The sequence below is a fragment of the Oncorhynchus keta genome, chromosome 5 (genome assembly GCF_023373465.1).
Source record: "Oncorhynchus keta strain PuntledgeMale-10-30-2019 chromosome 5, Oket_V2, whole genome shotgun sequence".
Classification (NCBI taxonomy): Eukaryota; Metazoa; Chordata; class Actinopteri; order Salmoniformes; family Salmonidae; genus Oncorhynchus; species Oncorhynchus keta.
The window spans coordinates 38,184,046-38,197,267 of NC_068425.1; the positions used below are offsets into that span (position 1 = coordinate 38,184,046).

General features: G+C 43.5%; 1 protein-coding gene across 1 annotated transcript in view; it reads left to right on the top strand.

Moving 5' to 3' along the window:
* The window catches only part of tbcd (tubulin folding cofactor D), a 227,884-nt gene that overhangs the window by 69,529 nt on the left and 145,133 nt on the right, over positions 1–13,222 (top strand).

The following is a 13,222-nucleotide window of genomic DNA, read 5'->3' on the forward strand; positions in this document are numbered from 1 at the left end:
AACAGGTTTGTGAACCCAGTTACCAAAACCATCCAGGTTATTAGTTATTACATGACTAATGCTATGATACACAGTACATTAGTCCTTTAAACAGATCAACAACTGTTTTAATGATCACCTACCATCCAGGTGTTACAGTAACCTGCCCTGACTGTCACTAAAGTAAAGTCCTTTAAACAGATCAACAACTGTCTGTAATGATCACCTACCATCCAGGTGTTACTGACTGTCACTAAAGTCCTTTAAACAGATCAACAACTGTCTGTAATGATCACCTACCATCCAGGTGTAACTGACTGTCACTAAAGTCCTTTAAACAGATCAACAACTGTCTGTAATGATCACCTACCATCCAGGTGTTACTGACTGTCACTAAAGTCCTTTAAACAGATCAACAACTGTCTGTAATGATCACCTACCATCCAGGTGTTACTGACTGTCACTAAAGTCCTTTAAACTGATCAACAACTGTCTGTAATGATCACCTACCATCCAGGTGTAACTGACTGTCACTAAAGTCCTTTAAACAGATCAACAACTGTCTGTAATGATCACCTACCATCCAGGTGTTACTGACTGTCACTAAAGTCCTTTAAACAGATCAACAACTGTCTGTAATGATCACCTACCATCCAGGTGTTACTGACTGTCACTAAAGTCCTTTAAACAGATCAACAACTGTCTGTAATGATCACCTACCATCCAGGTGTAACTGACTGTCACTAAAGTCCTTTAAACAGATCAACAACTGTCTGTAATGATCACCTACCATCCAGGTGTTACTGACTGTCACTAAAGTCCTTTAAACAGATCAACAACTGTCTGTAATGATCACCTACCATCCAGGTGTTACTGACTGTCACTAAAGTCCTTTAAACAGATCAACAACTGTCTGTAATGATCACCTACCATCCAGGTGTTACTGACTGTCACTAAAGTCCTTTAAACAGATCAACAACTGTCTGTAATGATCACCTACCATCCAGGTGTTACTGACTGTCACTAAAGTCCTTTAAACAGATCAACAACTGTCTGTAATGATCACCTACCATCCAGGTGTTACTGACTGTCACTAAAGTCCTTTAAACAGATCAACAACTGTCTGTAATGATCACCTACCATCCAGGTGTTACTGACTGTCACTAAAGTCCTTTTAACAGATCAACAACTGTCTGTAATGATCACCTACCATCCAGGTGTTACTGACTGTCACTAAAGTCCTTTAAACAGATCAACAACTGTCTGTAATGATCACCTACCATCCAGGTGTAACTGACTGTCACTAAAGTCCTTTAACAGATCAACAACTGTCTGTAATGATCACCTACCATCCAGGTGTAACTGACTGTCACTAAAGTCCTTTAAACAGATCAACAACTGTCTGTAATGATCACCTACCATCCAGGTGTTACTGACTGTCACTAAAGTCCTTTAAACAGATCAACAACTGTCTGTAATGATCACCTACCATCCAGGTGTTACTGACTGTCACTAAAGTCCTTTAAACAGATCAACAACTGTCTGTAATGATCACCTACCATCCAGGTGTTACTGACTGTCACTAAAGTCCTTTAAACAGATCAACAACTGTCTGTAATGATCACCTACCATCCAGGTGTAACTGACTGTCACTAAAGTCCTTTAAACAGATCAACAACTGTCTGTAATGATCACCTACCATCCAGGTGTTACTGACTGTCACTAAAGTCCTTTAAACAGATCAACAACTGTCTGTAATGATCACCTACCATCCAGGTGTTACTGACTGTCACTAAAGTCCTTTAAACAGATCAACAACTGTCTGTAATGATCACCTACCATCCAGGTGTTACTGACTGTCACTAAAGTCCTTTAAACAGATCAACAACTGTCTGTAATGATCACCTACCATCCAGGTGTAACTGACTGTCACTAAAGTCCTTTAAACAGATCAACAACTGTCTGTAATGATCACCTACCATCCAGGTGTTACTGACTGTCACTAAAGTCCTTTAAACAGATCAACAACTGTCTGTAATGATCACCTACCATCCAGGTGTAACTGACTGTCACTAAAGTCCTTTAAACAGATCAACAACTGTCTGTAATGATCACCTACCATCCAGGTGTTACTGACTGTCACTAAAGTCCTTTAAACAGATCAACAACTGTCTGTAATGATCACCTACCATCCAGGTGTTACTGACTGTCACTAAAGTCCTTTAAACAGATCATCAACTGTCTGTAATGATCACCTACCATCCAGGTGTTACTGACTGTCACTAAAGTCCTTTAAACAGATCAACAACTGTCTGTAATGATCACCTACCATCCAGGTGTTACTGACTGTCACTAAAGTCCTTTAAACAGATCAACAACTGTCTGTAATGATCACCTACCATCCAGGTGTTACTGACTGTCACTAAAGTCCTTTAAACAGATCAACAACTGTCTGTAATGATCACCTACCATCCAGGTGTTACTGACTGTCACTATAGTCCTTTAAACAGATCATCAACTGTCTGTAATGATCACCTACCATCCAGGTGTTACTGACTGTCACTAAAGTCCTTTAAACAGATCAACAACTGTCTGTAATGATCACCTACCATCCAGGTGTTACTGACTGTCACTAAAGTCCTTTAAACAGATCAACAACTGTCTGTAATGATCACCTACCATCCAGGTGTAACTGACTGTCACTAAAGTCCTTTAAACAGATCAACAACTGTCTGTAATGATCACCTACCATCCAGGTGTTACTGACTGTCACTAAAGTCCTTTTAACAGATCAACAACTGTCTGTAATGATCACCTACCATCCAGGTGTTACTGACTGTCACTAAAGTCCTTTAAACAGATCAACAACTGTCTGTAATGATCACCTACCATCCAGGTGTAACTGACTGTCACTAACGTCCTTTAAACAGATCATCAACTGTCTGTAATGATCACCTACCATCCAGGTGTAACTGACTGTCACTAACGTCCTTTAAACTGATCAACAACTGGCAGAAAACTAAATTCTGTGCTGATCAAGAAATGTCAACACTGACTTGGCCACAGGCAGATTAATATGCTTTGTGTGCAGCCAGCACTTGCCAAGCTTGGCATCAGATCTAGGGACTAGTTATCGACATGTAATTACCATTGAGATTTCATACTATTTTAAATGTTCATATTATTCAACTGTTCATATTATTCAACTGTTCATATCATACATTGTGACTCATTTAAAAAAATATATATTTAACCTTTATTTAACCAGGAAGGGCTCATTTGAGATTAAAATGTCTTTTTCAAGAGCGCCCTGGCCAAGATAGGCAGCACCAAGTCATTACAAAATAAATTACAGACAGACAACGTGAAAAACTGCAAGTAATCTAGTAAAAACCATTGAATTCACAAGAGTATAAAACAGCAAATTAAAAACCCCAGTATCTCTACCTGCACATGTTCATCTGGTCATGTATCACTCCAGTGTTAATCTGATCAATTGTAATGATTCACTCCTATGGCCTATTTATTACCTACCTCCTCATGCCTTTTGCACACAATGTATATAGACTTTCTTTTTTTCTACTATGTTATCTGACTTGTTTATTGTTTACTCCATGTGTAACTCTGTGTTGTCTGTTCACACTGCTATGCTTTATCTTGGCCAGGTCGCAGTTGTAAATGAGAACTTGTTCTCAACTAGTCTACCTTAAATAAAGGTGTTCTCAACTAGCCTACCTGGTTAAATAAATGTGTTCTCAACTAGCCTACCTGGTTAAATAAAGGTGTTCTCAACCTAGCCTACCTGGTGTTAAATAAAGGTGTTAGCCTACCAGGTGTTCTCATCTAGCCTACCTGGTTAAATAAAGGTGTTCTCACTACTAGGTGCCTACCTGGTTAAATAAAGGTGTTCTCAACTAGCCTACCTGGTTAAATAAAGGTAAAGGTGTTCTCAAGCCTACCTGGTTAAATAAAGGTGTTCTAAGCCTACCTGGTTAGATAAAGGTGGAATAAAATAAATTAAACATTGACAGGTCAGGGAATCAGCCTCGTTGGTTTACTGATGGACACAGAGGTGTTTTGGTAACCTTGCCTGAGACCTGGAGATTTGTGTTAGCTCCCTGGTCTAATGCATAGGCTTTAGCTCAGCGGGCTAACAGGAGACCTGTGTTGGAACCCCGTCGGTCACACTGAAACCACTGTTCTCTTGGTACATAAAGTAAAAACATAGACGTGATCCCTTGCCTCTCTGTCTCCAGGGCACGTTCCCCTACGGCATCGACATCGTAGTAGCAGCGGACTACTTTGCTGTTGGGAACCTGAACAACTGTTACCTGTCCATCAGGTGAGTTAAAGATACTCTACAGAGGTTTGACCTCTAGGGGAGCTCTTGAGCCAAAATGGACCTCCTTAATAACGAGACACAGTATTATTATTATTAATATTATTATTATATGCCATTTAGCAGACGCTTTTATCCAAACAGTCATGTGTGCATACATTCTACGTATGGGTGGTCCCGGGAATCGAACCCACTACCCTGGCGTTACAAGCGCTATGCTCTACCAACTGAGCTACAGAATATATATTAACCAGGATGAATTACCTGACGCTTGAAAAAAAGTCACTACTGGGAAATGGGGACAATTTCATAATTGTTGACAGACAATTTGTTTGTTTGACATATTGGGGTCTTTCTGTTGTCTGTAAAATGTATTATGCGAGAAATAGTGGTGGAGACGCTTTTATGAGCAAATATACAGTACTTATTCAAAAGTTTGGACACACCCACTCATTCCAGGGTGTGCCAAGAGTGTGCAAAGCTGTCATTAAGGCAAAAGGGTGGCTACTTTGTTAAAGAAATCAAAATATATTGTAAATGAGATTCTTCACTTATTTTGGTTACTCATTGGTTCCATATTTTATTTAATAGTTTTTATGTCTTCTCCTATTAATCTACCATATGGAATATATTACGTGGATCTGAGACCACCATCCGCGGGGGGGGGGGGTACACAGCCCAAACGCGCCCCTCCCCACAATTCCCAACCAACCCCTCTGCGTTACACGTCCTCTATTCAATTTGAATGTGTTGACAGTTGGAGAAATTGCTTGAGCTGCACAACAGAATTCGAAAAAGGTCAACGGTCCAATATTGTAGAACACTGCTGTGGTTACGTGCACACATTTAGGCCATTTCCCTGTGTGAGGGAGGAGTCTACCTGGTGGGAGGAGTCTACCTGGTGGGAGGAGTCTACCTGGTGGTGGTAGGAGTCTACCTGGTGGTGGTAGGAGTCTACCTGGTGGTGGTAGGAGTCTACCTGGTGGTGGTAGGAGGAGTCTACCTGGTGGTGGTAGGAGTGAGTCTACCTGGTGGTGGTAGGAGTGAGTCTACCTGGTGGTGGTAGGAGTGAGTCTACCTGGTGGTGGTAGGAGTGAGTCTACCTGGTGGTGGTAGGAGTGAGTCTACCTGGTGGTGGTAGGAGTGAGTCTACCTGGTGGTGGTAGGAGTGAGTCTACCTGGTGGTGGTAGGAGTGAGTCTACCTGGTGGTGGTAGGAGTCTACCTGGTGGTGGTAGGAGTCTACCTGGTGCTGGGAGTCTACCTGGTTCTGGGAGTCTACCTGGTGGTGATAGGAGTCTACCTGGTGGTGATAGGAGTCTACCTGGTGGTGGTAGGAGTCTACCTGGTGGTGGTAGGAGTCTACCTGGTGGTGGTAGGAGTCTACCTGGTGTTGGGAGTCTACCTGGTGCTGGGAGTCTACCTGGTGCTAGGAGTCTACGTGGTGGCAGGAGTCTACGTGGTGGCAGGAGTCTACGTGGTGCTAGGAGTCTACGTGGTGCTAGGAGTCTACGTGGTGCTAGGAGTCTACGTGGTGGCAGGAGTCTACGGGGTGGCAGGAGTCTACGTGGTGTAGGAGTCTACGTGGTGCTAGGAGTCTACGTGGTGCTAGGAGTCTGCGTGGTGCTAGGAGTCTACGTGGTGGCAGGAGTCTACGTGGTGGCAGGAGTCTACGTGGTGGCAGGAGTCTACGTGGTGGCAGGAGTCTACGTGGTGCTAGGAGTCTACGTGGTGCTAGGAGTCTACGTGGTGGCAGGAGTCTACGTGGTGCTAGGAGTCTACGTGTTGGCAGGAGTCTACGTGTTGGCTGGAGTCTACGTGGTGCTAGGAGTCTACGTGGTGCTAGGAGTCTACGTGGTGGCAGGAGTCTACGTGTTGGCTGGAGTCTACGTGGTGCTAGGAGTCTACGTGGTGCTAGGAGTCTACGTGGTGCTAGGAGTCTACGTGGTGCTAGGAGTCTGCGTGGTGCTAGGAGTCTACGTGGTGGCAGGAGTCTACGTGTTGGCTGGAGTCTACGTGGTGCTAGGAGTCTACGTGGTGCTAGGAGTCTGCGTGGTGCTAGGAGTCTACGTGGTGCTAGGAGTCTGCGTGGTGGCAGGAGTCTACGTGGTGGCTGGAGTCTACGTGGTGGCTGGAGTCTACGTGGTGCTAGGAGTCTACGTGGTGCTAGGAGTCTACGTGGTGCTAGGAGTCTACGTGGTGCTAGGAGTCTACGTGGTGGCAGGAGTCTACGTGGTGCTAGGAGTCTGCGTGGTGCTAGGAGTCTACGTGGTGCTAGGAGTCTACGTGGTGGCAGGAGTCTACGTGGTGCTAGGAGTCTGCGTGGTGCTAGGAGTCTACGTGGTGGCAGGAGTCTACGTGGTGGCAGGAGTCTACGTGGTGGCAGGAGTCTACGTGGTGCTAGGAGTCTACGTGGTGCTAGGAGTCTACGTGGTGGCAGGAGTCTACGTGGTGCTAGGAGTCTACGTGGTGGCAGGAGTCTACGTGGTGGCAGGAGTCTACGTGGTGCTAGGAGTCTACGTGGTGCTAGGAGTCTACGTGGTGCTAGGAGTCTACGTGGTGCTAGGAGTCTACGTGGTGCTAGGAGTCTACGTGGTGCTAGGAGTCTACGTGGTGCTAGGAGTCTACGTGGTGGCAGGAGTCTACGTGGTGGCAGGAGTCTACGTGGTGCTAGGAGTCTACGTGGTGCTAGGAGTCTACGTGGTGGCAGGAGTCTACGTGGTGGCAGGAGTCTACGTGGTGGCAGGAGTCTACGTGGTGGCAGGAGTCTACGTGGTGGCAGGAGTCTACGTGGTGGCAGGAGTCTACGTGGTGCTAGGAGTCTACGTGGTGCTAGGAGTCTACGTGGTGCTAGGAGTCTACGTGGTGGCAGGAGTCTACGTGGTGGCAGGAGTCTACGTGGTGCTAGGAGTCTACGTGGTGGCAGGAGTCTACGTGGTGCTAGGAGTCTACGTGGTGGCAGGAGTCTACGTGGTGCTAGGAGTCTGCGTGGTGCTAGGAGTCTACGTGGTGGCAGGAGTCTACGTGGTGGCAGGAGTCTACGTGGTGCTAGGAGTCTACGTGGTGGCAGCTTTATCTTTTATACTATCCAGATAGAAGTATTGTAGAAGTATTGTTTTGTAAAGGAGTGAGCATAGGACATGTCCTTTATGTTGAACCAGGCACGTTTTCTCCTCTCCTCAATGCATCGCTGACGTCTCAGGTATCTGAGCTGTCAAAGCCCTGCCTCTCTGTAGAATGTGACTGTCCCCATTGGTGCCCTGAGGCTGTGTCATTGACTGCATCTGAAATGGCATCCTATTCTCTACCAACCCTTGTTTAACGTAGTGCACTAGAATGTAATTTCAGACTCAGCCCTGCCTCTCTGTAGAATGTGACTGTCCCCATTGGTGCCCTATTCTCTACCAACCCTTGTTTAACGTAGTGCACTAGAATGTAATTTCAGACTCAGCCCTGCCTCTCTGTAGAATGTGACTGTCCCCATCCTAATCCTATGAGTGACGTCTCTACCACCACCTAGACTGTCAGAGGAAACATTCCTCCCACATCACAGAGTAAAACCTGTTAAAGAATGTAGCCTCGGGGAGAGACCCACTACACTTCTGACTGCAGAAGCAGATTACTGTTGAGGCCCAAGATGTTGTTGAGGAAGTAAACAATCTGACAATATGTTCTGTAGGCTGACGCTGAATGTTGTTGAGGAAGTAAACAATATGTTCTGTAGGCTGACGCTGAATGTTGTTGAGGAAGTAAACAATATGTTCTGTAGGCTGACGCTGAATGTTGTTGAGGAAGTAAACAATATGTTCTGTAGGCTGACGCTGAATGTTGTTGAGGAAGTAAACAATATGTTCTGTAGGCTGACGCTGAATGTTGTTGAGGAAGTAAACAATATGTTCTGTAGGCTGACGCTGAATGTTGTTGAGGAAGGAGCCTTCAAATAGGAAAGTACTGTAGTTAGTTAGTCCGGTACTGTAGTTAGTTGGGTCCAGTACTGTAGTTAGCTGGGTCCGGTACTGTAGTTAGCTGGGTCCGGTACTGTAGTTAGTTAGCTGGGTCCGGTACTGTAGTTAGTTAGCTGGGTCCGGTACTGTAGTTAGTTAGCTGGGTCCGGTACTGTAGTTAGTTAGCTGACTCCGGTACTGTAGTTAGCTGGGTCCGGTACTGTAGTTAGCTGGGTCCGGTACTGTAGTTAGCTGGGTCCGGTACTGTAGTTAGCTGGGTCCGGTACTGTAGTTAGCTGGGTCCGGTACTGTAGTTAGCTGGGTCCGGTACTGTAGTTAGCTGGGTCCGGTACTGTAGTTAGCTGGGTCCGGTACTGTAGTTAGCTGGGTCCGGTACTGTAGTTAGCTGGGTCCGGTGCTGTAGTTAGTTAGTTAGCTGGGTCCGGTGCTGTAGTTGGTTAGTTAGCTGGGTCCGGTGCTGTAGTTGGTTAGTTAGCTGGGTCCGGTGCTGTAGTTGGTTAGTTAGCTGGGTCCGGTACTGTAGTTGGTTAGTTAGCTGGGTCCGGTGCTGTAGTTGGTTAGTTAGCTGGGTCCGGTGCTGTAGTTGGTTAGTTAGCTGGGTCCGGTGCTGTAGTTAGTTAGTTAGCTGGGTCCGGTACTGTAGTTAGTTAGTTAGCTGGGTCCGGAACTGTAGTTAGTTAGTTAGCTGGGTCCGGTACTGTAGTTAGTTAGTTAGCTGGGTCCGGTGCTGTAGTTAGTTAGTTAGCTGGGTCCGGTGCTGTAGTTAGTTAGTTAGCTGGGTCCGGTGCTGTAGTTAGTTAGTTAGCTGGATCCGGTACTGTAGTTAGTTAGTTAGCTGGGTCCGGTACTGTAGTTAGCTGGGTCCGGTACTGTAGTTAGTTAGTTAGCTGGGTCCGGTACTGTAGTTAGTTAGTTAGCTGTAATAGTAGTTGTTATAACATTAGCTGTAATAGTAGTTGTTATAACATTAGCTGTAGTAGTAGTAGTAGTTATAACATTACCTGTATTAGTAGTAGGTATAACATTACCTGTAGTAGTATTTGTTATAACATTACCTGTAGTAGTAGTAGTTATAACATTACCTGTAGTAGTAGTTATAACATTACCTGTAGTAGTAGTAGTAGTAGTTATACCATTACCTCTAGTAGTAGTAGTAGTAGTAGTAGTAGTAGATATAACATTACCAGTAGTAGTAGTAGTTATAACATTACCAGTAGTAGTAGTAGTTATAACATTACCAGTAGTAGTAGTAGTTATAACATTACCAGTAGTAGTAGTAGTTATAACATTACCAGTAGTAGTAGTAGTTATAACATTACCTGTAGTAGTAGTAGTAGTAGTAGTAGTAGTAGTAGTAGTAGTAGTAGTAGTAGTTATAACATTACCTGTAGTAGTAGTAGTTATAACATTACCTGTAGTAGTAGTAGTTATAACATTACCTGTAGTAGTAGTAGTAGTAGTTATAACATTACCTGTAGTAGTAGTAGTAGTAGTAGTTATACCATTACCTCTAGTAGTAGTAGTAGTAGTAGTAGTAGTAGATATAACATTACCAGTAGTAGTAGTAGTTATAACATTACCAGTAGTAGTAGTAGTTATAACATTACCAGTAGTAGTAGTAGTTATAACATTACCTGTAGTAGTAGTTGTTATAACATTACCTGTAGTAGTAGTTGTTATAACATTACCTGTAGTAGTAGTTGTTATAACATTACCTGTAGTAGTAGTTGTTATAACATTACCTGTAGTAGTAGTTGTTATAACATTACCTGTAATAGTTGTTATAACATTACCTGTAATAGTTGTTATAACATTACCTGTAATAGTTGTTATAACATTACCTGTAATAGTTGTTATAACATTACCTGTAATAGTTGTTATAACATTACCTGTAATAGTAGTTGTTATAACATTACCTGTAATAGTAGTAGTTATAACATTACCTGTAATAGTAGTAGTTATAACATTACCTGTAATAGTAGTAGTTATAACATTACCTGTAATAGTAGTAGTTATAACATTACCTGTAATAGTAGTAGTTATAACATTACCTGTAGCAGTAGTAGTTATAACATTACCTGTAGCAGTAGTAGTTATAACATTACCTGTGGTAGTAGTAGTTATAACATTACCTGTGGTAGTAGTAGTTATAACATTACCTGTAGTAGTAGTAGTTATAACATTACCTGTAGCAGTAGTAGTAGTAGTAGTTATAACATTACCTGTAGTAGTAGTAGTAGTAGTTGTTATATAACATTACCTGTAGTAGTAGTAGTAGTTATAACATTACCTGCAGTAGTATTAGTTAACATTACCTGTGGTAGTAGTAGTTATAACATTACCTGTAGTAGTAGTAGTTATAACATTACCTGTAGTAGTAGTAGTTATAACATTACCTGCAGTAGTAGTAGTTATAACATTACCTGTAGTAGTAGTAGTTATAACATTACCTGTAGTAATAAAATAGTAATAACCTCTTGCCCTGTTCTCTTCAGTGTTTACATCGCCAGTTTCCCAGAATACACCAGGCCCATGATCGACCACTTGGTAGCCATGAAGATCAACCACTGGGACGGGTAAGGGCCTTTCCTGTCCTCATCCATGTCCTTTTTTCAATGGAATAGTCCCAGAAGCTAAACCAATGGAATAGTCCCAGAAGCTAAACCAATGGAATAGGTCCAGAAAATAGTCCCAGAAGCTAAACCAATGGAATAGTCCCAGAAGCTAAACCAATGGAATAGGCCCAGAAGCTAAACCAATGGAATAGTCCCAGAAGCTAAACCAATGGAATAGTCCCAGAAGCTAAACCAATGGAATAGTCCCAGAAGCTAAACCAATGGAATAGTCCCAGAAGCTAAACCAATGGAATAGTCCCAGTAGCTAAACCAATGAAATAGGCCCAGAAGCTAAACCAATGGAATAGTCCCAGAAGCTAAACCAATGGAATAGTCCCAGAAGCTAAACCAATGGAATAGGCCCAGTAGCTAAACCAATGGAATAGGCCCAGTAGCTAAACCAATGGAATAGGCCCAGTAGCTAAACCAATGGAATAGGCCCAGTAGCTAAACCAATGGAATAGGCCCAGTAGCTAAACCAATGGAATAGTCCCAGAAGCTAAACCAATGGAATAGTCCCAGAAGCTAAACCAATGGAATAGTCCCAGAAGCTAAATCAATGGAATAGTCCCAGAAGCTAAACCAATGGAATAGTCCCAGAAGCTAAATCAAGCACACCTCAAGTTAGTATTTGTCTTCTGTGTTTGTCCCAAGTCCGTATGCCAGCATGTTGCCATTAAAGCGTTGGTACTGTGTGTAGCCTATTAGAGTAGAAGCCATTGTATGTAATGGAGAAAGTGGAATTCTCCTCTGCATGTGTATCTGTTGTTTTGCAGGGTGATTCGACAGCTAGCGACAAAGGCTTTGCATAATCTGACCCCTCAAGCACCTGATTATATGGCCACAACAGGTGAGCTATGTCATTGGTCCTGTTCACCTACCTGCTCTAACACAACACATTGTCTTACTGTGGAATAGACTGGGTGTGTTCATCTGTAGTCACTGTTCCCTACCTGCTCTAACACAACACATTGTCTTACTGTGGAATAGACTGGGTGTGTTCATCTGCAGTCACTGTTCCCTACCTGCTCTAACACAACACATTGTCTTACTGTGGAATAGACTGGGTGTGTTCATCTGTAGTCACTGTTCCCTACCTGCTCTAACACAACACATTGTCTTACTGTGGAATAGACTGGGTGTGTTCATCTGTAGTCACTGTTCACCTACCTGCTCTAACACAACACATTGTCTTACTGTGGAATAGACTGGGTGTGTTCATCTGTAGTCACTGTTCCCTACCTGCTCTAACACAACACATTGTCTTACTGTGGAATAGACTGGGTGTGTTCATCTGTAGTCACTGTTCACCTACCTGCTCTAACACAACACATTGTCTTACTGTGGAATAGACTGGGTGTGTTCATCTGTAGTCACTGTTCACCTACCTGCTCTAACACAACACATTGTCTTACTGTGGAATAGACTGGGTGTGTTCATCTGTAGTCACTGTTCACCTACCTGCTCTAACACAACACATTGTCTTACTGTGGAATAGACTGGGTGTGTTCATCTGTAGTCACTGTTCCCTACCTGCTCTAACACAACACATTGTCTTACTGTGGAATAGACTGGGTGTGTTCATCTGTAGTCACTGTTCCCTACCTGCTCTAACACAACACATTGTCTTACTGTGGAATAGACTGGGTGTGTTCATCTGTAGTCACTGTTCCCTACCTGCTCTAACACAACACATTGTCTTACTGTGGAATAGACTGGGTGTGTTCATCTGTAGTCACTGTTCCCTACCTGCTCTAACACAACACATTGTCTTACTGTGGAATAGACTGGGTGTGTTCATCTGTAGTCACTGTTCCCTACCTGCTCTAACACAACACATTGTCTTACTGTGGAATAGACTGGGTGTGTTCATCTGTAGTCACTGTTCACCTACCTGCTCTAACACAACACATTGTCTTACTGTGGAATAGACTGGGTGTGTTCATCTGTAGTCACTGTTCCCTACCTGCTCTAACACAACACATTGTCTTACTGTGGAATAGACTGGGTGTGTTCATCTGTAGTCACTGTTCCCTACCTGCTCTAACACAACACATTGTCTTACTGTGGAATAGACTGGGTGTGTTCATCTGTAGTCACTGTTCCCTACCTGCTCTAACACAACACATTGTCTTACTGTGGAATAGACTGGGTGTGTTCATCTGTAGTCACTGTTCCCTACCTGCTCTAACACAACACATTGTCTTACTGTGGAATAGACTGGGTGTGTTCATCTGTAGTCACTGTTCCCTACCTGCTCTAACACAACACATTGTCTTACTGTGGAATAGACTGGGTGTGTTCATCTGTAGTCACTGTTCCCTA